Below are 26215 nucleotides of genomic sequence, written 5' to 3'. Positions count from 1 at the left end.
ACACACTGTGCAGCTCACACAAAGGTAAGGAACATAGTCCGGAGCACTCTGAAATCCTCAACACCCAACCTGCCTGCTCCCGTCAGCCACTGCCAGACTAATGCTTCATCTAAACCTCATGTCGAAGAGGAAAGCTCCCTCTACCCCGACAACTTCCCTTTCCATTCCAATAAAAGAATTAATTTCCAGAAAGCAAGACTGCCAACAGCAGAAATAAATCACAACTGGGCAGGAGATGAACATTATCCAAAGTGAAACAATCTAGCAGAAATCTCTCCTCCTCCCTCACCCCCCTCCAAACCAATAACAATTCAATTATTCAGCCACCATTATAAATGATGAGGAAGCCACATGGCGTCCCTGGGGTGGGAAAGGGGAAAGCTTTGGGAAAGGAGATGAAAACAAGCCAGCGCAAGATACTGCGCAACACAGACAAGAGGCAAAGGGGAGTGCCTGTCCCTGGGACTAGGGACAGGGATAACAGCAAGGACCCTCCTGGTCATGGCAAAACACTCTGTTTACAGGATGCTCTTTCACCCGCTATTGTGTCTGACCCTCAGAGAAAGACTGAAATAATGGACTAATAAACAGATATGGAAAGTGACCCTAAGGAAACCTGCAGCTATGCTGGAAAGAATACCCAATTTGAAGTCAGAAGTCAATCTGTTTGTTTATTCCACAAGTCTCTCCAGGTTCTGGGAATAGAGACAAAATATCAATGGAGCTTACATTCTAATGTGAACCAAAATACAATTAAAACTAAACATGATAAGTAGGGGGATTGAATGGCTTGTGAAAAGGCAAGAAGCACCATAGAACACACACACAAAAGCATGATAGGGACCGTGGAGCAGGAGAGGGTGGCCATTTCGGATGAGGTGGACACCTCAATAAGAAGGTGACATATGACTTGAATGATGTGCAAGAAAACCACACAGCCTGGGGAAAGAGCACTGCTGACAAAGGAAGGAATGCAAAAAGGTATGCCTGCAGGTTCTAGGTTCACCAAGGAGGTAAATGTGGCTGAAACAAGTGAACAAGGGTAGGAAGAGGAGGCAAGAGGCCAGAGAGGTAAGGAGGGGCCTGTCCAAGGCAATTTAAGGACTTTGGTATTTATACTGAAGGATGTGGGAGCCATGGGAGGGTTTAGAAGAGAGGAGAGACTTAGTGACCCAACCTAAGTGCTAGTGGGATCTCTCAGGCTATTTTTGAGAATAGCCTAGAGCAGAGAGACCAGCTAAGAGGCTACTGCAGCAATCTAGGTGATGAGAATGTTGGTTAAACCTTAGTGGTAAAAGTAAAATGTGGGAAGAAGTGGTTGGATTATGAATATATTTCAAAGGCAAATTCAACAAGAACTCTGTCTGTCTTGCTCACTGCCGTGTTCCTGCACCTAGAACAGTGCCTGCACATGATAAATGGTCAATCAACAGTTGTGGCCGGAATTAACCAGGCAGCTGAGATAGGTCTCTACAAGATGAGCTCTAAGCTGAGATTTAAAGAATAAGATAAATAAAGAACAGAAGATAGAGGGTCCAGAGAGAGGGAAAATTATGTGCACAGCCAATCTCCAAGATGGCCCCCCAACAATTTACACCCATGTCACCTCCTCCCTCACAACAGAGTGGGCCAGCCTGCAAAACTAATAGGATACTGCAGAAATGATGGAGTGAGATTTACTGGTGTCTGTCACAAAAAGACATGACAACTTCTATCTTGCACTCTCTTGAATGGGGGGGCCCCATGCCATAAGGACTCTCAGGCAGCCCATGGATAGGCCCACATGCAGAGAGCTGAGGCCTCCAGCCAGCAGCCAGCACTGACTCACCAGGTGGTTCAGATCCTCTAGACCCAGACGAACCTTCAGATGGCTGCAGATTACATCTTTACTGGAACTCATGAGACCTGAGCCGAGTTTGTCCAGCTAAGCCACCCCCAGATTCCTGACCCACAGAAACTGGGTCAAGATAATAAATGCTTATTGTTGTTTTATGCTCTATGTTCAGAGTAATTTGTTAAGGAGAAATAGCTCACCAACACAATGTATAGAGCCCCAAGCAAGAACAGGATGGCTAAAACATTGTGTTTGTGGGAAAGAGAAGATAAGGAGTTAGCAAAGAGAAAATAAAGGAAAGCCTTGCACACCACATGGAGGTGTTTGGATTTTAAGTGCATTTATCAAAAGGTTTTTCTTAGGAGAATAACATGACCTAAATTTACAGTCCTAAGATTTCTGTGACTGCTGTTTGTAGAATGGACAGGAAAGGAGAGAGGGGAGACTGGGAGACCACAGGAGGCTACTATAGTCTCCATATGGTTGTGAAGTTGGAGTGAAGTCGACATATTGGGGGCAAAATTCAAAGGGAAGCTGGACAGAACTCAGTAAAAGGTTGGATTAGGGTGTGGAAAGTAAGAAAGAAGAAGCAGTTAGTATGTGGGGCTTGAACACTAGAGGAACAGTGATGTCCTTTACTGAGAATTCTCATAACTGAAGAAGAAGGTCTCCAAAGGGAAAAGATGAGACATCTGAAATGTCACTCCAGTGTGTAAACGTGTGTGGGCTGTTGAATTTCTAAGCACAGAGCTCGGAATGGAAGATGGATGGGAGATGTCCATTTAGCAAACAGCTATCATTTAAAGCCAAAGAACTTTGTGAGGGCATTTAGTGTGGACATAGTGAAGAGATAAGGGACCAGAATGGGGAAACACCAATGTTGAGAGACGAACAAGGGTGAGGAGCCCACAAAAGAGACGAGAGTAGACAGTGAGAGAGGTGGTAAGGGAAGAAGTGGAGGGGAAGGTCACAGCCACTGAGGGCAGTGGAAATGAGAGCAGAATGAAGGGGACTAAGGTGAAGGACGAACACAGTCCATTGGTTTGGGTCCCAAGCACATTATTAGGGACTCTGGTCCATCACTTTAGCACCACGGTGGGAGAAGAAGTGAAATTCAAGAGCATGGAGTGAATGAGACCGAGGGAATAGAGCCAGCATACCCAGACAACTTTAGAAAGAAACATCACTCTAAAGAACAGAAAAATAGAGCACTAATTAGAAGGGGATATTTTCTTTCATTTCATTTTAGACCAAAGATATTCAAATGCATTCATTATGCTACATGAAAGAAGCCCAACTCAAATGGCTACATACTGTGTGATCCTATTGATTATATGACATTCTGTAAAAGGACAGAAAACTGATCAAGAGTTACCTGGGACTGGGAGCGGAGTGTAGGGGCAGACTCCAAAGGAGCACAAGGGCAGTTGTGGTCTGATGGAAACGCTCTACATCTTGAACGTGGTGGAGGTGACATGACTGTTTACATTTATCAAAATTCATAGACCTGTACCATAAAAGGGGTGAATTTTATTGTACATAAATTATCCTTCAATTAAAAAAATTTCTGGAGATACTAGACCATGTTTCTATGCCACAAGAAATGATGCAGTAAAGTGATTGAGAGAAATTAGTCATGTATAAAAGACAGGGATTAAGTACCAGAAGAGGCCAAGAGAGATGATTGAAAGCCCAGTTCCATCACTAACCAGCTGAGAAACCTTGAGCAAGTTCATATCTGAAACTGTCTCCTCATCAGTAAAATGGGTGTCATGATCCCTAAAGCAGCCTGCGAAGATCATGATATATGCTAAGGGCCTCCTAGATGCCTGGCTTGCAGGAAAATGCTCCACGAATCTCAGTTCCTTAAACAAGTTCGATCAGTACCGAAAAACCACAGAGTTTGGCTTCTGGTCCTAGGAATTAACAGACTACAGAGCTATCCATAAGGCTAAAACCCCTGCGCTGGATGCCTTCTCAGTGTCAACCACTTTCCATGTGCTGCCTCATTCATCCTCCCGGTCATGCTAGGAGGACAGCAATTACTATCACCACATCAACCTCAAAGCCAGGGCACTCCAGTTCCCATGAAGTCTCGTCATTAAGCACATCTCAGCTGTCACTTCCTGCTCCCTAGAAAAGAGGCCACAGATATGCAGGCTGCCTCAGAGACTGTGAGACCAGGAAGAAATCCTATCCTAACATATAGGATTCCATTCTCAGCCACTGAGAGAAAAGAACCCTGCCACTGTCCCCAGTAACCTGTCTGAGCTGGGACTCATCATATCCTCACTCTAATGACACCAGAGGGACTCATCAGCCCTGTTAAAGGTAGGACAGTGCGGTGGTTAGGAACACAGCACCTGGAACCAGTCTGCCTGGATTCAAAGTCCAGCCTTCACCCTTATTAGCATGTACGACTTTAGGGAAGGTATGTAATCTCTCAACGCCTCATTTTCCCCAACTGAAACACAGGGATTATGAAGGTTCTTGCTTTATAGGGATGTCCCAAGATGAAGTTATTGAGTATGTTTATGTGTATATAGGAATATGTATTTGCATATGTGCATCGGACCTTGCAGCCACTGTTGGAGAGATAAGCTTGCCTACTCTTCTCATAATGAGATCCTCCGCGGAAAGCAGAAGTATTTCCCTCATTAAAAGGATTATCTGGAGTAGAGGAAGGGAAGGAAGTAAGAAAATGAACTCATGTTTGGCAAGAAACACAGGCTGGATGCATGCTGCAGACCACCTGTGGGTGTGAACATGAAGGACAAGGAAAAAGATATGCAGCCCAGAAAAGCAGCATGTGTGATGGCAAGAGAAACCCCATCCTACACTTGGGAGAGGCTCTAGTTGGTTTTCCTTTATTCCCACATGCCAATTTTCTTGCAAACCTGCCTCTGTTGTTCACAAATATAGAATAACACATGCACCCGTGATACTGCAACAACTAGAATGCACAATGGACATTTGTCCTCTCCAGGGAACCCCAGATGGGCTTCACATGAAATCACCACTTTCGGAAAAACAGGTGACTATCATCCATTTCATAATTCCATGCATTTTTTTTTTTAATGAACAATTCTAAAAAGATGGCCACAGATCCAAGGAGTAACTGAAATGACCACCTCTTCTCCCCTGCACTACTAGCCGGGATTCATTCAAGCTTTCATCCCAAACTTCCCCAGTTCTCTGTGATTTCTCTTGCATCTCAGTTCCTCTACCCCCAGCCAGACTCAACTTTAGCTACGTGGAATTTAGGGAACATGGCTTGGGCATTAACAACTGTCTTGTCACAGGCGTGTTCAGACTCCTAGGAGCAGGCTCCCAAACTCTCTTGCCTTTTACCCTTTTATCTAACACATCGTAGGCAGTCAGTAAAGGGTTTGCTACTGCAAAAATAAAAAGGGCCTTGGCCCATTGAGACTTGTGTTTCCAGCTTAGCTGGCCCCTACCGTTTTCGTCTTGGCCCTAATAGGAGTATGACCTTGGGAAGTTAACCCTCTGAGCCTCAATTTCCTGATCAGCACTGAGGGAATGAAAAATACCAACCTTCCAAAGCTGTTGTGAAGGTTAGAAACCAAATGTACCATGGGCCTATTGCAGCACCTGGCACATAAAAAGTATTCAATGAATTATGAATTCCATTATTTTTCATTTTGTGATTCTCCAGGTTAGTGGAAGGATCTCCATGTCAGGTCTTTCTTTTCCTTTCTCTGATACACGGGGTCTGTCCTCTATAACAGAAAGATACACAAGGTCCTCCACGTAAGAAGGAAGAAGAGAAGGAAGGGCAGTAGGAAATGAAGGAGAAGAAAAAGAACCATCAGTTATTGGGTGCTTAATAGGTGTCTGGCATCATTCTAAATGCAACACATGAGTACTCTCATTTCATTCTCATTATGATTCTCCATTTTACAGATGAGAAAACTGAGACCCAGAGAAGTTACATTACATCCTCAAAGTCACACAGCTAGCAAATAACAAACACTAACTATCTAATAAATGCTACCTTTAAAATGAGACTTGGTAGAATAAGGGGCTAGAGAGGGGCTGAGAGACACACGCTCCAAATTCTTCTCCAAGTGCCACAGTGACCCACTTGAGTCTATTGGGCGCTGACAGGTGGAGAGAATGTTTTGCACAGGACTTGGTGAACATGTCCGTGGTTCCAGGAAATTCTCAGTATACCTATTGAAACACACCCAAGAGTCCCCTTTCTTTGCAGAAAACTGACTCAAGGTCATTGGATGTGCTCCCAACTGAAGACTCAAAGAAGATAAGGGTCTGCTCAGAGACCAAGTCTCTGCTGCTCACTCTCCACCCCTCTGCCCTCACTGATGCCCACAAATCCATTCTCCGCCCTCCTCTGCCCTTCTCTGGGCCCCGGGAGGTTGAACCCTGCAGACTGCATCACCAGCCCCTGGCCCTCTGGCTTCTGACTGGGTTCAGCCATTGGGAAGCACCAGCAGAAGATGGGAGGAAGGGTAGAGTGAGAGGTCGGGTCGGGGTATCTATTTCTTGCCCCCTCCCTGAAAGTGGCTCTGCTACATCCTGGCCATAAGACCTTGGGCACACCACTTAACTTTGCTGAGTCTCAATTGGCTCATCTGTACAAGGGGATAATGTCCACCTCATAGGATTGTTGAGTGGATGACAGCATATGGAAAGCAGATGCTCAGTAAATGCTTATTCCCCTTCTCATCTCTTTTCCTCTCTTTTTCTCTAAATTCTCTCTTCCTTTCCCCAAATTCCTCTTCTTCACCTAATAAGGAAGGAGGCAAGAAAAAATATATAACAATCGTCATATCAACACCTTAGGATTGCTTCATGGTTCACAAAAAAACACTGCAGCTGTTATTTCATTCCTGAAGGCAAGTTGAAACTCTTACAGGTAAAAGGGCAAAGCTGATAAGAGTCTCCAACCAAAGAAATCAGGAGAGGAAGGCGTCAGTATTTGTGCTGAAAAGTGAGAAAAAGAAAGGCTCTTGAATCCAGAAAAATCATAATTTATACATTATATCCATTATTGACTGCTCTGAGACAAATCACCCTAAACGTAATGGCTTAAAACAACCATTGGTTGGTTGCAGCTGAAAGGTCTAAGATGTGATCTTTTCTTGCACCCCCAGATATCTGGAGCCTTGGGAGGGTGCTGAGGGCGGGGGCCTGTCTTCCCATGTGCTGTCTCTACATTTGAGCTTCTTTTACATGGCACCTGGTCCCCAGAAGGGTGAAAACATAGGTGCAAGGTCTCTTCATCACACAATGACACTTCAGCCTCATCCTATGGGTCAAAGCAAAGCACAAGACCAGCCCAGACTCAAAAAACTTTGTCTCATGATACAAAGGGGCATAGTCACAGAGCAATGAAGTGTGGGAGGAATTTTTACAGCCATCTTTGAAATTTACCACATTTGTCTCCTTTGTTCACCCCCAACGAGGAATTTGCTGTATGGCACAAGACAGTTATCCTCACTTAGCTGTTTCTCATTGCTGCAGAAACTAAAGCTGGCCTTACCCCCCTATGAAAGGCATGAAGCATTTATTACAATGTCTCTGATTGTGACAAGGTGGCAAAATTCAACCTATAATCTCACCTAAATCTACCGTCGCCATCACAAACACATGGGATTTCGTCATAACTCAGTAGGAGGTAAAACTTCCAAGCATTAAGGCTCTTGAGTCAGGAGCCTTCAAGTTCATTGCACCCTGGTCTCTTCATTTGTAGATGAGGAAATTGAGGTCCAGGGGAGTTGAGCAAATTTCCTCAGATCACACAGAGAGCACCGGTGGTAGGAGAACTGAACCCAGACCCAACACCTAATCTCTTTCTCTCCTTCCTTTAAGTGCCTGATATTCAGGAAATCACCGTTCCAATTGTTCTTCTCCCATCAAAGTGGACTCAGTTTCTCCCGTCTGGCTGGTGAGAAAGCTGACCTTTCTCCCAGGTGTGCAGTGAGCATGGATGAGTTAATATGCCTAAGAGTCTTCAGAACCTCACTGGAGATATAATTACAGAGAATTATCATCCACAGCCTTCTGGGAAGGATTTTGTCAGGGAGTAGGTAAATAAATTATATTCTGTGGTTCTCCCTTCCCCATGGGCTGGTTAACTCTTCTAGGGAATGTTCCCCAGTGAGCGAGGTGACAGAACCCTTCTGCCAGCCTCACCTCCCACAATTTCGGGCTCCCTTCTGCCTTCACAGACTCCCTGAGTTCCTCCCGGCCTCAAAATCCATCTCCTCTCGGGACTGATTCTTCTCAGAACGGATCCAGCCCTGGGTGGGACCCTGGAGGGGGGCCCTCTGGCCTCAGCCCCAGGTGAGCAGGGTTCTAAGAGTTAACCACCCTCTGCAGAATTCCTGGGTAAATACCATCCAGGCTGCCAGATTTATTGCCTTTTAATGTCTCCCGCTTCATTCCATTAGCCTTTCCCTTTAATACCTCTATCTCTTCCATCTGACTTTCTCCCCACCCATACTCCATAACCCGGGGTTAGGTATTTTCCCATTAGAGCTCCCGCACTGAGGTCTCTGCATAAAAAAAAAAAAAAAAAAGCATTGGGCTCCCCCCACCAACCGGCCATCAAAATATTTACTTAGATCCTCCTTATCTTTTCCTGCCCATCTCACTGCCTCTCTTGTTTTCTTCCACAAGCTGCCAGTCTCTCCTCTCCTGCTTCTGAGAACTTCTCAATAGACTCTTGGCTGCTTGTTAAGTTCACCTCTGACTCCACTGACTCATCACCCCTGGGAGCTCCTTTCTTTTTGAGTCAATGTAGCCAATATATGCCCTGGGCTACTGTCAAAGACCCAGCTCCCCCAAGTTCCACCACAGGCTACAATACTCCCCTGTACAAAAATCATCCAGGATTTGCCATGGCTCTAGAACAGCATCCTGATGGCCAAGCCTAGCATTCCATTGGCCCCTGACAATATTGCCTATTGGATAAAGTGAGGCCAGGCTAGAGCCAGGATGCCTGAGTTCAGCTCCTGACCCTGTCCCTCCTTTGCTCTGTGACCTTGGGTAAGTTACTCACCCGCTCTCTGCTTCAATTTCCTGATCTGTAAAATAGGGTGACAACAGGACGAACCTCGTTGGGTTAAACAAGCTAATGGATCTCAAGGGTTTAACACAGTACCTGGCACAGGGTTAAGTGCTCAATAAATATCAATCCTCTTTATTAGTGAACCCAGTTGCTAATCGTCTTATACCCTTACCCTGCCAGGTTCACACCACCAAACGACTGGCCATCTTCTAAACATTTTTATGTCCCTATCCATCTTTCTGCATGCCAGTACCCTCTGTCTTGGATACTTTCCTGCAACATCACTTGGTGAACTCAACTTATCTATAATATCCAGCTTAAAAGTCTCCTCCCTTGAGAAGTCTTCCTCAATTCTCCCAGAGTTCGTCATTCCCTCTTCCAAGACTCCGCAGCACTTAGCAGCTGTAGCCACAGCTATAGCCTTTACATGTTCTGACATCAGAATCCCTCAAGGCTCACCCCAAGGACTGCTCACTCTAGAATCCTACCCTAAGATCCTGTGGCAGACTTTGAGGGCCTGGCACATAGATATCTCTCGATAAATATTTGATGAATGAATGAATGATGAATGCTACCACCCAATCTTATTTTCTTCTGTACCCTCGCCCTGGAACCATGCACTTTTGGATATGCTGCTGGGTACCCATGTTCTGTATTGTTTCGTGTCTTTATTCACTACTTCTACATCGATCTTTTAAGCTACATAAGCCATTCGTCTTAGAACTAGCAATATTGCTAACCTCAATAAATTGTGCTTCTACCCTTTCAATCATTTATTCATTCACCCAACCATTCAGCAGAATGCACTGAGTACCTACTTTGTGCCTGACAAGGCCTTGTTGCAATACACTAGGGATACACATGTGAACCAAACAGGGTTCCTGCCCTCATAGTGCTTTAGGGAGGAAAACAGACAACAATTGAATGGTGCCATAGAGGTACAACTCAGATAACTGCCATCAAGGAGAGGCATCCTGCTAAAAGGGTTTAGAATAGTAGGTTTAGACCTAACCTGAGGGGTTAGGGAATGCTTCTTAAGCTTTGAACTGCAACCTGAAAGATGAAGAGGAGTCACCCAGGCAACAAGGAGGGAAAGACCACCCAGGCACCACCCTGGGTCCCCTGGTAGGGCAAGTATGGCAAGAATGAGTGATGAAAAGAAGATGAGAACAAGCATCTTTCAACAGTCAGCTATTGTGCAGCTACTGCTGCAAAACAAACCACCACAAAACCGCAGTGACATCCCGTAAGGAAACATTCATTTCTCACGTGTTTCCAGATTGGCTGATCTTGGCTGGACCCATGTAGGCTGTTCTACTTCAAGCTGCTGTCTGACAGGGTTTAGCTCTTACCGGCCGCTGTGTGTTACTAAGGGACCTAGGCTACTCCAGGAAAGCTCTCGTCTTGGCAGTGGGTGAGACGTAAGAGGGTGAGTATGAACAATACCTCTTAAGGTCTCTCAAAGCCTGAGGTCAGAACTGGCCCACTGTCATCTCTGAGAATTTATCTACCAGGACGGATGATGCCATCATTCTTCTGCAGAAACCAGCACATGGCCTCCTCTTTGCTGACTGTGTTCGGCCCCATGGCCGCCTGCTCTGCACTTCTGGTCTGCGGCACAGAAACCTGGACTACCCAACCACACCTAAGCACAGGCCATAGACGCCAATGTTTGGGGGTTGAAGTGGATCCCCAGTTGGTTGTGGTCATGGATCCCCAAACCAAAGTGGCCAGCATCTGAGAGTTATTTTTTTCTGAACGTGTCCTCCAACACCTTTCGACTGTTCTCGAAGATTGCCTCTGCCTTGGTCCCATATACTGCAGTGGATGGCAATCTTTTTCCTTTCTCTTGATGCCAAAGGCTCTGACGCTGTATCTGACTTCGGGAAAACACAGGGGTCTGGGAGCTGCTCCAACACCCTGGCTGCTGGGTTCAGTCCGTCTCCGCCCTCCCCGATGATGACGCGAGGTGGCCGCCTGGAATTCCGTTTCACCCCGACCCGCCGCCATGATGGAAAAAGAGAAGTGCCTCTGCCCACTTTTGATTGGCCGGCGTAGATCACATGACCAAGCCCACCGTCAGTGGTCTGGGAAGTTAACCTCCGCCTGCGCTAGAAACTAACTGAGCTGGGCGGGAGAGCCGGACTTGACCCTGCAGGGGCCTTGCAGCCCTATTTTAGCACTTTGGTCTTTCTCTTCAGAGCTCTGGGGAGCAATTGAAGACATATAAGCGTGGCGGTGAGTGATGATTAGATTTGGATTCTGAAGTGATCCTCCGATTGCTGTAGGGGGGAACAGATTGGAGAAGGGCAAGATGCGTTAGAAATTCCGTATGCCCTAGAGCTTTTCATTCTGCAGGTGTTTGAATGTGTACGAACGTGCATGTGTCTGTGCCTCCACATTTACACGCCCAGTTCTTCCTCGGAGAACGTAGCACACTAGAATTTATCTTTGCACACGTCTGAAGGGCAGCTTCTCTGTACAACGACCAGGGTCACAGCAAGTTATTTTGCTGTACCTCGCAAGGTCCCCAGGCCTCACACTTTTCCAGCAAGATCTTCGCATCCTTTGCAAACGTCAGTTAATTTCACTCCCAAGAGCTGTCTCCTCTATTGCCACAATTACCGTAATGACAGTGACATCTTCCAAACATTCTACACTCGACCGTTTGCCAAGGATTTTATCCAACGGCCCCAGGAGACAGAGCAGGAAGCTTCAGCTCCATTTGATGACAAGGTACCAAAGATTGGAGAGGTTGCCTGGCTTTCCCCACAAAATCAGTAATAGATGAGTCTGTAGTGAGTTATTTTCACTCAAAATCCACAGCTAGCTTTTCTGACAGTTTGTCTGCCTGACCTGGTCACAGAATTCCAGTTAATAAGCCCAGCTGATGCTCCATTTTTCTAGGACTGTTGAACCACTTGGGGAAGTAACTAAACTACTAGGGTAGATTCCAAAATAGATCTACAATGAAGTCCTTTGCTTCTTGGTCCCAGGGTCCTCCGAAGATCACTGAGCCTTCTTTGCCTACAAACATTCCTGACAGCCCCCAACTTCCCTCTGTCAAGGGAAACATTCATCTTAAGGGTATCAGCCAGAAAAACCTGTTTGCCAGCAAAATCTCACCATTTTTCACAAAGACATAGGATGAGAGGGGCTGTGTGATTTGACCTTTCTTCTTTCCTCGCCACAAAACTACACATTGCACTAGGCCACTGTGGGGGAGGAACATGGTAAAAAACGGATCATGTATTGTCGAACATAAGAAACAAAAGGCCAGCACCACAGGACTGCAAGTTTGCAAGACTGGAATGAAAACTCAAGCTGCTTCTCCCTTGTCAGCCTTTTTGAATGAAAGGGGAAGATTTACTGCCCGCATGGGCTGACAACCTTTTACAGCCATTGCAAATGGATTTGAGACAGCAGGGTTTCAGGCCGAACTGACCAAGGAAGGATCATTGAAAACTTGTTTTTAAGTCCTGTCCCCCACCATGGGCACAATAAAATGGCCTTCCTTGTCAAAAAAGAGCACGAAGAATTCAGTTGAAACTTTGAGTTAAGACACTGTTTAAACAGATAGCCGTATTGCTGAGAGTTTCAAGATGTGAATGTTTTCAGTACACTTGCTCAGCCTGACTGTTTCTGTCCATTTGGCAAGATCTGTTTGCAGTGTAGGCGAAAGTCTTGAGGTCCAGCTGATGGGGTACTGCATTTATTATTAACGAAGGCAAAGCAAAAACAGCTTGTGTCTGGGTAACACCTGCCCCGACATTGTAATTTACCCCCCAGCTATCATATACCACCATTGCCCTACAGAGTGCCTGCTTTGTCTAATGTAGATTCTCTTTTTTAATAAGGAGGATACCTTAAATATAGAATTAAGTGTAAACTATTAAAAGGCATCGCTTTTATTAAATATAATTTATTCAATTTATTAAATAAATTAATAATAGAAATCATCCTTTAAAAAAGAATGCACACTGGTGTGAATACTGTATTTGGACACACACACACCACCACCCCCATCTTGCTTTGGAACCCAGGACAAAAGCCAGCCAAGCCGCCCCAATGGAGACCTACATGCTTTGCCTCCAAGAGAACCTAAGACCAAAGAGCCCACACTTTCTTCCTTCTGTTGTGTATTTTTTTTTTCCTTTCCCCTCTATAAACAAGTGATTAATGCCTTCGCGCAGAGGCACAGACACACGTCCCCCGCAGCAAGGCAGCCTTGGAGAGCCCCTGCCAGATTCCCCAACCTTAATTCTGCTGTTAACACTCGTCAGGCTTAGGGGTGAAAAGTAAATCCCCTCCTTCGCGAAGCAGACCTGCGGGCAATGTGGTTTGTTTAAAGTCTTTCGGCTGAGCAATAGACCTGCCTCCCGTTTGCTCTGAGGGAGTTAGGATTTTAAAATTACTAAAAAAAAAAAAAAAAAAGATACACCCTTCCTTAATGCAACTTCCGGTTTGTAAGCCTGGGACCCCCCAAATAGGCTCAGCTTTTGCAGAAGGGCCATGCTTTTATTCTCGCAGAATCAAAGGACACTGGGGAATCAGATGGATGAACACTTTTGCACAAAATCTCCTTTTTTCATTTGGTTTGCAAGGGGAGTTCTGACTAGTCCTTACATTTGTAGGAACACTGATGAGATGTGGGCACACACTGCCTCCCGAGTCGGGTGGCACACCTCTGCATTGGGCATAGGCTGGGCACTGAGCCCAGAAAGAACTCTGCACATTTATTTTTAAATGTTGCCCTTTTAAAATGTCCAATTTTAATGTATATAATGTAGCAATTCAGCAGAACAGGTATATAATTTTGAAATTCACAAATATATCAATATTTTACCTGGAAGACTCAAACTTTAGTTTTGAATGATAGGGTGTCTCAAGAAATTTGAGTGTATTCCATCGAATAAATGAAAAAGGAATGAAAGAAGTAAAATGTCACCATTTTGCAAATCCCCTAGTGGAATAATGGATCCATCTAGAAAATGATCACCGGTGGCTGCTAATTAAACAAAAAGAAAGAAAAGTGGAATTATGAGGCTCCGGATGGAAATATACCCTGCCATCACTGAAGCTGATGTGCCAAAGAATCAAATCTGAATCTGACCAAGTATCTACTTCTAACCACTAGTTTACAGGAAATACAGGGGACGGAGAAACCATAAGTGACACTACAATGATGCAAATGGCAAAATCCAGAATGATTCCATTTCTTTGATTTACAATTTTTTAAAAAATCAGAGATGTTACGGGTTTACAGAAAAATCATGCATAGAATACAGGGTTCGCCTATATCCCTCTACTAAAACACCCCGTGATGGTGCGGTGCATTTGTTACAGTTGATGAAAGCATGCTGATACAATTGTACTATTAACTATAGCCCATGGTTTAACTTAGGGGTCACTATTTGTGTTGTACATTTCCGTGAACTTTTAAAAAACTTTTACTCTAGTACCATATGTGCAACCTGAAATTTCCCCTTTCAATTTACAAATTTTTCAAGGAGAAAAAAGATGGAGTTGGATATAAGAGATATAATAATTAAAGGCAATGTATAGACCATGTCTGCATCCTGATGGTTACAAACCAACTGTAATAAAATAATGACGATCATTGAGACAATAGAGGAAATTTGGGTAGTAATTGGATATTTCAAAATATTATGCAATTGTCTTTTGATGTGTGTGTGATAGCAGTACTGTGGTTATTTTTTTAAAAATACTTCTTATCTTTTAGAGCTATGCATAGAAGTTTTTACAGATGAAATGATCTGGTATCTGGAGTTGCATGAAAACAATCCACTGGGGGTGTAGATGAAAGAAGATTGGCCCTAAATTGATAATTGGTGAAGTTGTTTGATGGTTATATGGGGGCTCATTTTACCACCCTCTCTCGTTTTTTATGTTCAATATCTTTCATAACAAAAAAAAGTTTGAATACCATTGGCGTAGACCAAAATTCACCAGATACTTCATTCCAATTCTGGGCCAAATACTGCCAAGAAATAGGCTAGCCAAGGAGGAATGGAGAAGCTTAGTATCAACTGAACATCTACTCTTTGCCACACCTTGGAATAAGTTCTTTCTCATAAATGATCATCTCTTTCCTGTTCAGCAGTTATGAGCGATTGACATAATTAGCCCCATTTTATATAAAAGGAAACTGAGACCCAGCGAACCAAAGTGACCTGTCATATGGTATCCAGACAGGAAAACTTGAAGGTAGAGTGGGGTGAGTCCTGAGCTAAGACACCTAGCCATTTTCTTTGCCACCTTGGACAATTACTTTTCTTTTCTGGGCCTCACTTTCTCTGGCTGAAAGATGGAGCTCTTGATTCATAAGGATGGGTTTGACTCTTTCCCCTTCTTCTACCACTCCTCCATTCCCTTTATCTTCCCTTCTTCTCTCTTCCCAGGGGCATGTCAGAGGCAGCCTAGTGTGAAAGGAAGAGAAATTGAGTCCTGAGTTCAATCCTAGCTCTGCTTTGCATTATCTGGGTAACCTTGGGCAAGTCACTTAACTTCTCTAAGCCTCGCCTTTCCAAATGATTAAAAAAGGAGAAAATAATATCTACCTTTTAGTATCTCTGGTATAATTAAGACAAAGGACAGGGAGTGCTTAGCTTAGAATTCAGCATATAGCGAGCATTCAGTAAAAGCTGGGTCTCTTGCACCTGCCCTCCCCAAACTTCCCCCAGATAACGTCATCATCGACCCCAACCTCCCTCCGGTCTTGGCTGAAATATCACCTTCTCAGTGACCCCGCCCCATCATCCCACATTCCCTTTCTCCCATTCTTGCTTTATTTCTTCCATATCACTCATCACCATCAAACATATATTTTACCTTTTTATTTTGTTTCTCACATTTCTGTCCTCCCACTAGAATGTAAGCTCCTTAAAGACAGGGATTTTTATGTGTTTGGTTTCTTGCCGTAGCCTGGGCGAACCAGCAGGCCCTCGATATTTCTTGAATGAATGAATGAATGAATGAATACTGGGTTGGTATCTGTGCCTTTACATAATGCAAGCAAAGAACATGGCGTAGTTCTTGCACACAGTAGCTGGTCCAGAAACGCTTCTGTTCTCCTTTTGCTGGAGCTCCAGAATCAAATGAGGTTTAAGCTATACTCAATTTACCCCTGGGTAGTCTCATAGTGTCCAGCTTTCTCATTTCTAGCTATCTCTTAAATCAGCTTCCAAATGCCTTTCCCAGGGGCTCAGGGTTCCTGGAACTGTATTTCGGTGGGAAAAGTGAGTACTGCTGTCCTAGGGCCGTTTACAGCTTCCCTTCTGGGTGTAAAGACTTTTTGAGTAAGTGTACTTAAGTGCCAGAAACTGCATCAGCACCTCTACTCACCCCCCCTCCCAGTCACACCCCCACCCCCAACTTTCTTCCTGAAGGGATTACCCAATGTAAGGTAGAACTTGTCCACACATCCTTTGGGACAAAGGAGCTGCAAAAGTTTTTTGTTTTTTTAATGCTATATGGTGGGATCACATTTCATTCTTTTTCCAAGTGACTATCCTGTTATTACAGCACCATTTGTTGAATCCTTTTTTAGGGGGGCATGCACGGGCCAGGAATCGAACCTCAGTCCCCTGCACGGCAGGCGAGAATTCTACCACTGAATTACCCTTGCACCCCCCCTCCCCCTTTGCAAAAGTATCTAAAGTAGGGTCGGGGTAGAGAGATGGGATCTGCCTACGCTGCCCAGAATTTCACCCCAGAAGTGGAAGGTGGGTAGTTGGCATGGAAGGTATTGATGGGCACTTTTAGAAGAATGTCCTAAAAATGCCCCTTTCTGAGCCAAGACAGGCCAGAGCCAGACCTCATTCCCTCCTGCGCCCACTGGGAAACATACCTTGAAATACTGCTTAGTGAGCAGCTCCCCTCTTCCAGGATTCCCTACATCAGAGCTGTGCCTGATTCCCGGGAGAATCTTCCTATGTCTCTGCAGGGACCTACAGACCAACTCAGTCCCTCTCCGACTCGGGGGGTTCTGACCTTGGTGTCCTCCCACAGACCCTAATGGGAATTGGGCAATCCATGGCTACAGTTCAGGGGTCTGTGAACTTGGATGGGAAAAAGTCGTATCTTTTATTTTCACTAAAGTCATAGTAAAACGAACGTCCCCTTCCATTGTCGATATAGGCAACAAACCACAGGATGACTGGCAGTGGCTGCGGCTTGGTCACCCATAGAAATCACAGATATTTTCCCTTCACATTCCAGATGTAACCGAGATCCTGAAATACTGTTTATGCTCATCACAACTGCAAAATTACAATAATTAAAGCCCCTGTGAGACTTTATTTAATGCACTCATCAAGAAGCATATATGTTATACCTCAGATGTGCGTTTCTTTTATGTTTTTAATATTTCTTTTATTTAAAAGTATAAACCAAAAAAAAAGTATAAACCTATCTGTTTCAAAAAGATTATTCAGAGTAGTATCTATCCATAGCCTTCATCCAACTACCATGGCCCATGGCAAACTTTTTTAATGGAAACAAAAGAGGTAATGAAGTTCTGCCGGGATGATGGGAGAAAATGCATTGGAAGGGTCGAGCCAGGATTCTGAGGCTAAAGAGTAGCAGAGTCTAGAAAGCCTAATTCTGGACCCCCAATCCTTAATATTACCATATTCTTACTGAAAAGGCTCTAGGGAAACCCATGGCCTGTGCTCCCCAAAATGGCAGAAGGGTTGAGTGTGGGAGATGAATCCCAGGAAGACAATTCCCCTTTCGATTCTTTTTCCATCTCAGTTTAGTGCTAACTTGTCCTGAATCCCTTTCTCACAGTTGCTGTCCGCCACTGCTATCAGAGAAAGTGGACCTCAGGCTCCAAGCCATACAAGTTTGCTTTGTTCTCATCACTTATGATTTTACAGGCTCCTTTTATTTCTGGGAAGGGAGACAAGTATTGCATTTACAGTAGCTTTAAAGTTGTTTTGTTTTGTTTTGTTTTCTCACTTTCAGCAAATTAAGAGTTTTCAAAAAGTTGAGTTATTAAAATTTGTATTAAGGAACAAAATATAGAACACGAATGTCATATGCATGGGACAGGATACATCCAAATCCCTCCCACTTTTCAAGGAAAGTAATGGAGCTCAGACCCTTGCCCAGGGGCCTCTAATTCCCAGGCAAAGCACCGGGCCCTTGCCAGCGGCTCCTCTGGCAACCAACAGTCTGCAATCTACCCCTTCTCCAGCCTCCTAGTCTTCTGTGGGACCCGGGATAAAGAGTCAGGGACTCAAAGTTCCCAGCAGGGGTGTCGAACATCCCTTTTGAGTGCCCTGGCTCCAGGGTCCCCAGTCTTGAAGGGTCCAGCTGAGTGGGGCTTTCATCAGCCTCTGAGAGGTGGCAACAAGTTTCAGGGCAGGATGCCTGCCCCCACTCCCCCCCCCTCCCACCTCTGCAGACCAGGCAGCCGGACCGGGAGGACTGGAAGCAAGATTCCAGAGGCGTCTGGCTATTATCAGTCACTCAACTGCCTGGCCAGTGGCAAGGGGCGGGGCCAGTGGCAAGGGGCAGAAAGTGGGCTGCAGAGTGGAGGTCCCGTTCCCGCACAGACTCCTGGGCCCAGACCCGGCTCCTAGGGGGCAGGGCGGGGGGCGGTGATGAACCCTCCTGCCCACCCCTCACAGGCAGCATTGGCACCGTTGGAGACGGAAGGGTGTGGGGGCAGAGGAGGGAGGGAAGCAGCCAGATGCTTCTCTGGGCAGCACTTGAGGACAGCAAGAGGTTAGGTGGGGGAGGTAGGGGGTGGGGAGAGGTGGGGGGGGGGGGTGGGCAAAGCGCGCCCTCTGGACCACTTGAAGATTCCTGCTTCAAAACTCACCCTGATGGCTTCCAGACAAGTCGGCACCAAGGGTCATTTCTGGAGGCTGTAAGTGTTGTCAATGGCAGCTGTAGGGACAGGTGTAAATCTGTCCAAGCATTCCTCCTCGCTCCCCCCACCCCCAGCCCCCCGCCCAGCTTTCTGCACCTGAAGCAGGGCCCATTTATTACCACAAGCCTGCTCGGGAGGCCTAAACACACACACACACACACACACACACACACACACATCCATGCAGCTGGGCATGCTCACTGCGACCTCGCAGCCTGCCCTGTGGGTACAATTTTTTTTCTTCAGTGCTCTTGTTTATTAAAGCAAAGCAAACACAGGCCTCTGCAACCAGAAAAAAAAGAAAGAGAGAAAGAGAAAGGAAGGAAGGAAGGAAGGGAGGAAGGAAAGAAAGAAGGGAAGAAGTAAGGAAGAAAGAAAAGAAAAAAGAAAAGAAAGCACAGCAAAGGAAAAGAAATCCTTTTATTTGCTACCATTAAAATGGTCTTTTAAAATACCTTTCTCAGCAGCTTCGGAGGTGGGTAAGGGGGGCAGGGCCAGAGGGAGGACGACTCTGGTGTACCTGAACTACCTGGGGCAATGAGTTTGGGAGGGAGCACTTTCACCTCCCCCAGGCCCTGCTCTCGTACCCAATCAGCCCCCTCATCTCTCCCCCAGCCTCCCCACTACTGGGGAGCCTGGCTATCCGACGCAGCCTCTCATTCTCTGCAAGGCACGCCTGGGAAATTCTGCAACCCCTCTCCATCTGACCAAATGCACTCCGGGAATCTGGAGGAGTCTGGGAGCATCCTGTTTCCTCTTCTTGGCTGACCAGACCCTACCAGCCAGGCTTCCCTTGTGGGTTTGACGGGCTGTGTGCTGGGGGAGATGGGAGCCTGCTATGTGAGGCCACTGGCAGAGAGAAATGCACTGAGCTGCAAGCCTCAGCCATACGCTCTACCTCCCCACCCCACAGGCCTTGGAGGGGCCCCCTGGAAACCCCTAATGAATGATAACTTATCTCTCCAGTTGCTGGTATCTGATGCTTTATATGGTTTTGAAAACCATATTCCCTGAGGGCTGGAGGCTACTTCGGGAATTGGATGGTTTGAGTGGCTCAATCATGATTTAATGGAGGCATTTATACCATGCTAGATAATCTTCTACGCATGTTAAGTAATACATGAGGAAGGCCGTCCCTGGGGTGCACCTGGGATGCTCCAGATCTCCCTGGGTTCTCTGTTTCCCCACCTTTTCTCTCCTTTAGGCCATCCTCTTTCCATGCTTCTTCCTTATTTCCCCTTTTCCTCTCTCTCTGTGTGTGTGTGTGTGTGTGTGTGTGTGTGTGTGTGTGTGTTTCTGCTTCTAGTTTCTTCTCTCTTTGTCTCTTATATCTGTTTATCTACAACTCTCTTGTCTCATTCTCTGCCTCTGGTTGTCATTCTGTTTCTTTGTCTTTGTCCTTTCACCCTCCACCCACACCCACTCCTCCTAGACTGTGTCTTTGTCTCTCTGCCATTTTCTGTCTCTGTCTGTCTCTAATTCATTCATTCTCCCCTCCATGCCGCTCCCCGTCTCTCCAGATATACGGGTCTCGGTCCGTCTTTCAGTGGCTGTCTGTTTTCATCCCTTTGCTTTGCACGTCCTTCTCTTCTACCTAAGTGCCACCTCTCTCCCTCCCCCCTCTGTCTTCCCCTTCTCTCCATTCCTCCCCTGGGAAGGAGCAGTTGCCTCTCTCGCCCCTCCGGGTGGATCTGGAGTGCCCCCAGTGGACTTGGGGTGGGCGTGGGGAGGTATGGACTCTTGCTGATGACTAGGAGTTGGGCAGCTGCTGTCTGGGCCTGGGAGTGGAATAGGCCACACAGAGCTAGGCCTGAGAGCCAGGAGGCCGTGGGGGCCGAGGTGCCAGATGTCCATTCACGCCCTGGTCACAGGCAGCCTCCTCTTCTTCTCCAGGGCCCAGCACTGGCGAGGGCTCCACCCCGAGGACAGTCCAAGCTCACAACAAGATTCCTTCATTCTCCACTCCGCTTTTTCTTTAGCAGATCAGAGAAAATATTTTCCTTAACCTCAGAGTGAGAGTGGTAGAAAGAAATTGGATCTGAAGTCAGGGCTTCTAGTTTCTAAGCTCAGTGGGACCCTCCCCGCCAGGGCAGTGAGAGGAAGGAAGCATTTGGGCTCTAGGATTCCTCACAGTTTTGAGATCCTGAGATTGGGGACAGGGACCCACAGGGGTCCTAGGCCTTGAATTGGAGGATTGAGGAAGAATTTTTCTGCAGAATCAGCTTGGGAAGAGGGCAGGTGATGGTGCTTCAGGCAGAACTGGGCAAAAAGGTGATAGTAGTAGAGAGAAGGCTTAATATTTGCTAGGTAGTTTTCTAAGAGTCTATATGTTCACTAAATCTCATTTTAAAGATGAAGAAACTGAAGCACAGGGAGGTTACCTTGCCCTAACAACCAAAGTTTCACAAGCACTTACTATGCACCAGGGGTGAGTGATGTGCACCAATGACATCATTTACTTTGCAGCAGTCCTGTACGGCAGGTCCGGTTAACCCTATTTTTGTTTTTTCAGAGGAAACAACGGAGGCTTAAAGGGATTCATGGAACTCATCCAAAGCTATAAGGCTCCCACGTTCCAAATGCTCCATGGGAGATGTGCAAATACCTTGCTGGCTAATGCACAGTTGGGATATGCAAATGTATCAACACCAACAGCTATCACAGTGGAGCAGGCAACCACACAAGGACAGGGCCTGGGAAACCCTTGGCCAGCCCTGCCCACATGCGTGTCCACCTCCAGTTGAAGTCCCACTAGCTGTGGGTCCCTCTTAATGAGGACTGTGGTAGCAGGGAGGTTGGTGGGCTCTATTCCCAGTGTGCAAACTCAGACACCCCCAGCGTTTCATCTCTTCATCTGAGATGGAGGGGGGTAAAAATGTGGGGAGGGCTGAGCCGGTAGGCGCACAGCTTTGGAAGGCTTGCAGCTTTGGAAGGCAAGCCGTCTTGGTTCCAGTCTCATCCCCACTGCACACATACCAATTGCGGCCCGCCACCAGCGCATTCGCCGTCCCTCCTCTCCACCTGTTTTGTCCCAAAGAGAAGGGGAAACTGAGGCCTAATGCAATTGGCTCTGAGCTTCGTGCAGGAAGCTCGGCAAGCGCTAGAGTGCGCGCGGGGCGGCAATGTGGCAAGTAGAAACCGCAGTCCCTGGCCTCCTGCAAGCCTCCTACGGTTAACGAAGCCAAACGCGGTGCAGGCACCTCCAGGCCTTGAGCGAAGCCAAAGTCGTTCAAGCCGGCAAAGACGGAAAGAAAGAATGCAGTTCCGCGCTGCAGCCTAGAATGCATGCATCCTGCCAATCAGCGGTTGGAGTCTTCTACTTGAACTGCGTGGACACGTCTTGCGGAGGGGCCGGCGGCCGACAGGGCAGGGCTTCTACAGCTCGGCGCCTGGCAGTGGGCGGCCCGTGGATGTCTACAAAGCCTCCAGCAGCGGGTTGCGGGACAGGCACCCGAAAAGAAAATTGCACGAAAAGGGGAGTTGGTTCTGGCCTCGGTTTCCGAGTCCGGAAGCCGGTGCGTTCGCGGAGAGAGAGACAGGAGGAGGCGTGGGAGGGAGCGAGAACCAGACCGAAACAGAGGTAGAGAGATGGGAGAGAAACACAGAGATGGGTAACGAGTGAGACAAGGACATTCCGGCGACCCTCGCCCTGCCAAGAAAAACTCCAGGCCAGGCTGGGAAGGCACCTGGTCCCGTGTGACCCCGGCGGGAAGCGCCGCATGTACGGCTAGAGTGTGAACCCTCAGCCTGGCCTCCCTTTGCTCTGTGACTCCAAGGATATCTTTCCCCTTCCCTGAGCTTCGAATTCCGTCCCTTTAGTGCTCGGGAGAGCAGCCAGCACGTGGCTTTGACATCAGTTGCGGTTTGTGCCTCTCCTCCCTTCTGCGTCTCAGAGCCGCTTTTGGCGAAAACCCCCGGACCTCGGTGGACGCCGAGTGACTTGAGGCGCTTGAGGAAGTGTGTAAGGCAAAGGCGGGCACACAGCAGGGGCCCAATAATTGCTCACGCGCGCGTGACGGCACAGGTCACCGCGGACCGCGCGCTCTCCCAGTCCTTCGTCAGCTCAGAGGGTTCTCCTAAATGCCACCAGGAGCCCGAGGCCCAGGTGATCAGGTCTCCAGGCTCAAAGCCGGGTTTCCACCCTGCCTGCCCACGTCACGGACTCCCGTCGTCGCCAAGCCACCCACCCAGCCCCAGATTCTTCCAAGCTGAGGTCGGGGGTATAGGGACAGCGACGTTCCCAGAGGAGCATTTGAAGAGGGTCGCGCGGCAGGGGGTGGGGGAACGGGGCCAGGGCAGGTAGGAAGCCAGGCCAAAGTTCAGAGGCTAGGAGAGAATTGGGGAGGGGCGGGGGGAGGGGGGAAGCCGAGACAGAAAAGAGCGAGAAGCGAGTGGAGACAGACAAAGGGAAACCGACGACCGAAGCTAGAGCGGGCGGAAGCGCGCGGGCAGGATCCTGGCGCGGGGCCGCCGGGCGCTGGGCCGCCGGGGCGCCCAAGCTGCTTTTCCCGCCGCGCCGCACCAGTGCTGGGGGGAGCGCCCCACTGACCAATCTGGCTTGCACAAAACCCGCGCGCCCCAGGGGCCATCGCTAGGCCGCTGAAGCTTAATTCATTTCTTGACTAATTAACTGGAAGCCACATCGCCCCTTCTTTCAGGGCCCAATTAATCCGGGAGGCGGGGAGGCGGCCGAGTGGCCAAGGCGCCCGCCTGGAGCCCCTTCGTAAAGGGCTGTCTGGACCATATTGATTCTACACACACACACACACACACACACACACATTTCCCCCTCCTTTGTGCAAAAAAAAAGTCTTGAAAATTTTGCAATTTTCCAACACTCACACATCCACCCCACCCCTCTCGCTTACCATCCCCCACCCCCCCCACCCCCCACCCAGATTGTACTTGGTTCCAGAAGGAATCTAAAGACTGAGACAGTTTCAGACCTGCCTAGGAAAAGTTGAATGGAATTGCTCCCACTAAAGGGTAAAGAAGTGAACAATTTCGCTTCTGTGTGCCCATTATGTGTGCCCGGCACGGAGTGTCTTGTCTTTAAAAGCCAGACTCTGAATTAGACCGAGGCTGAACCCCAACTCTGCACGTAACTAACTAGCTCTGCGATCCGGGGCCAGTCTTTGTACCTCTCTGCGTGATTCGGTTTCCCCATCTGCAAAGTGGAGAAGGAGCCCGCCTCCTTGGATTGTCGTATTTAATCAGCTGTTGTATGGAAAAGCTCTTTGCACACCATCATCTTTGTGATTATTTCACAATGCTCTCTAATAAATCTCATTTAATAGCAAACCCATTTCGTTGATGAACAGCCCGAGTCTAAGCAGAGTGGAGGCGGTGCCCAGAGTCGGGCTGTCAGATTCCAACGCCCAGATGGTCAAGAACGAAATCTACTAGCGAGCTTTGAAGATTCCAGCAGTCCCGGCTGAAGGCGAGCGCTCCGCGGGCCGGGTGGGGGTGGGGTCGTTCTCCCGGCCTTGTGTACCCCAAGGCTTCCCTCACCCCCACCCCATCCTCCCTCGCGGTCGGTAACGACCGCGAACAGCGAGAAACCCTAAAGCACTAAACGCTGTATGGAACCCGGCGCACGCAGCCGAGGCGGGTATTTCTCGGTTTCGGAGCGCGTGGCGAGGTCCGCATTGATTGTATTGACCTCACGGTAGGCCGGCTCGTCTCCTCCATCGATCATCCGAACAAAGTCGAGAGCAAAAATATAGACGGGAGGAAATCAGAGCCGTGACTGCAAAGCTGGTGGGAAGCGGCCCAGCCGCTGCGGGAGGACGCGCAGGTGATCCCAGCCCAGACTTCAGAAGAAAGTGGGTCCCACTTCCACGCAGAGGGTCGGGAAAACGAGCTTCTCATGTCACTCCCCCCTTTTCGATCATCGATTCATTTTTAGATCGTGTTCTATTTTTAAAAACAAAAAGCCCACAAGAATTAGTTTATTCAGTCAATCAACAAACATTGGGTGAACACACTATATGTGTCAGAGACCGTGTTTGGCGTTGGGGTACTAACGGAGGGAGGGGTCTGTACCGGAACCTAAATCCCTGGCGGGAGAAGGGGCTTTAGAGGCGTTTTTTTTTTTTTTTTTTTTTTGCTGTTGGTTCTTAGCAAAGCGACTCGGGCGAGTTTCCACCTATTTGTATCTGTCCCGAGGTTTCCTCACCTGCGAAGAGCGGCGGTGCCGCCTACTCCTAGGAAGGTGAGATGCGCCGAAAGCAACAAATGGATGAGAGAGGCTAGAGCTTGGATCCTCCACCACCGCCCCAAGCTTCGAGCTGGGGCGAGCAGAATTGGCTGCTCTGGTGGCGTCTCTGTTGCAAGAATTGGCTCTCGCCGCCGCCAGGCGCCCGAGACGGTCTAGCGCACAGGTCGGTAGCGCCGTCGGGGTTTCCAGGGTCCTCCGTAGTTAGCTGCATTTTGCCGAAAAGGAAAAAACAGCCCAGCCTGGCCTCTCTCAGGCCCGCGGGAAAGCTGGGGGCCGCTTGAGTCCGGCCTTCTTGCGCTGAGATCTTGACTTTAAGCCCTTCCCAACCCATCTTTCCTGGGCCTCGATTTTCCTCATCTTTGAAATGGGAATAATTCATACCAACTCATATTGCAAATTGGAAATCATATCTTTACAGCAGTGAACAAAGCTCAGGCCAGTGACCAGGAAGCTGGAGGCCATCCGTCTCCTGTTTTCCTGGAGTCTCCAGAGCATACAGCACTTGGCACATAGATGCCTCTCAATAAATATTTGTGGAATGACCTAATGGATTGCTCTACTCATTCCACCAAAGTTCTCTTCCCACTGCCATTTTAGAATAGGTCTACTTTTCACCCTCTCATTTTACAGATCAGAATCCGTTTGGGGGAGCAGCAAAAAGTTTGATAAAAAAAAAAAAAGTAGTTTGGAAACAGTTTTTTCTTTTTCAAACGCAGGGAGAATGTTCCTTTTGTTCTTCTCTCCCTTTCTTCGTTGACTTTCATTCCCATAGTGAACCAGTATTTATTGAGCACCTAGTAATTACCAAGCATGGTGGTGGAGTTGGGGATAGAATGAGTCCCATCCTTCTCAAAGCTTACAAAAACCTAATAGTACACACGTGCGTGCACACACACACATACACACACCAGGTAGCCTCTTGACTTCGTTTGGTTACGTTTGTCTCCCACCCCCACCCCCCAGCCTTTTAAGTAGCCTTTGACAACACCACTGAAGTCTAATAGTGCACGATACCCAGTAAGTGTTCAGTAAGCGTTGGCTGAACTTTGGTAAGATGTAGCACACAGCTCCTGCTGTAGCTGCAGAACAGCCTATCTAAGGTCCCAAACACCTCGGCAGAGACCCTTTCCCATGGCTGCTCCCACTGGTCTGGCAATTCACAGTGCCCAGTCCCTAAAGCACCCTAGAGGTCCATGGGATTGGACT

At 47.6% G+C, this 26215-nt stretch overlaps 3 long non-coding RNA genes across 4 annotated transcripts in view; 1 reads left to right on the top strand and 2 right to left on the bottom strand.

Annotated features, from left to right (window-relative positions):
* LOC143683665 (uncharacterized) overlaps positions 1-18953 on the bottom strand; it is a 48450-nt gene extending 29497 nt beyond the window's left edge. Inside the window, exon 1 of the long non-coding RNA XR_013175581.1 lies at positions 18739-18953. This is a non-coding gene — a long non-coding RNA (uncharacterized LOC143683665). The remainder of the gene's footprint in view (positions 1-18738) is intronic.
* On the bottom strand, positions 4776-10955 carry LOC143683671 (uncharacterized). Its single transcript, XR_013175592.1, has 3 exons — positions 10335-10955; positions 6471-6602; positions 4776-5599 (listed from the first exon to the last, which is right to left on the bottom strand). It is a non-coding gene; the product is annotated as an uncharacterized LOC143683671 (long non-coding RNA).
* LOC143683668 (uncharacterized) lies at positions 10944-25697 on the top strand. Of its 2 annotated transcripts, none has more exons than XR_013175584.1 (5): positions 10944-11126; positions 24111-24229; positions 24462-24614; positions 24958-25172; positions 25428-25697. It is a non-coding gene; the product is annotated as an uncharacterized LOC143683668 (long non-coding RNA). The 2 variants fall into 2 exon arrangements; XR_013175585.1 differs by having other exon boundaries at positions 10944-11624.
* Positions 25698-26215: the final 518 nt, after the last annotated feature.

This window comes from Tamandua tetradactyla, chromosome 5, assembly GCF_023851605.1.
Source record: "Tamandua tetradactyla isolate mTamTet1 chromosome 5, mTamTet1.pri, whole genome shotgun sequence".
In the NCBI taxonomy this organism is placed as follows: Eukaryota; Metazoa; Chordata; class Mammalia; order Pilosa; family Myrmecophagidae; genus Tamandua; species Tamandua tetradactyla.
Note: the sequence above shows the minus strand (reverse complement) of the source record. Positions and strands in the feature narration are given on the sequence as shown.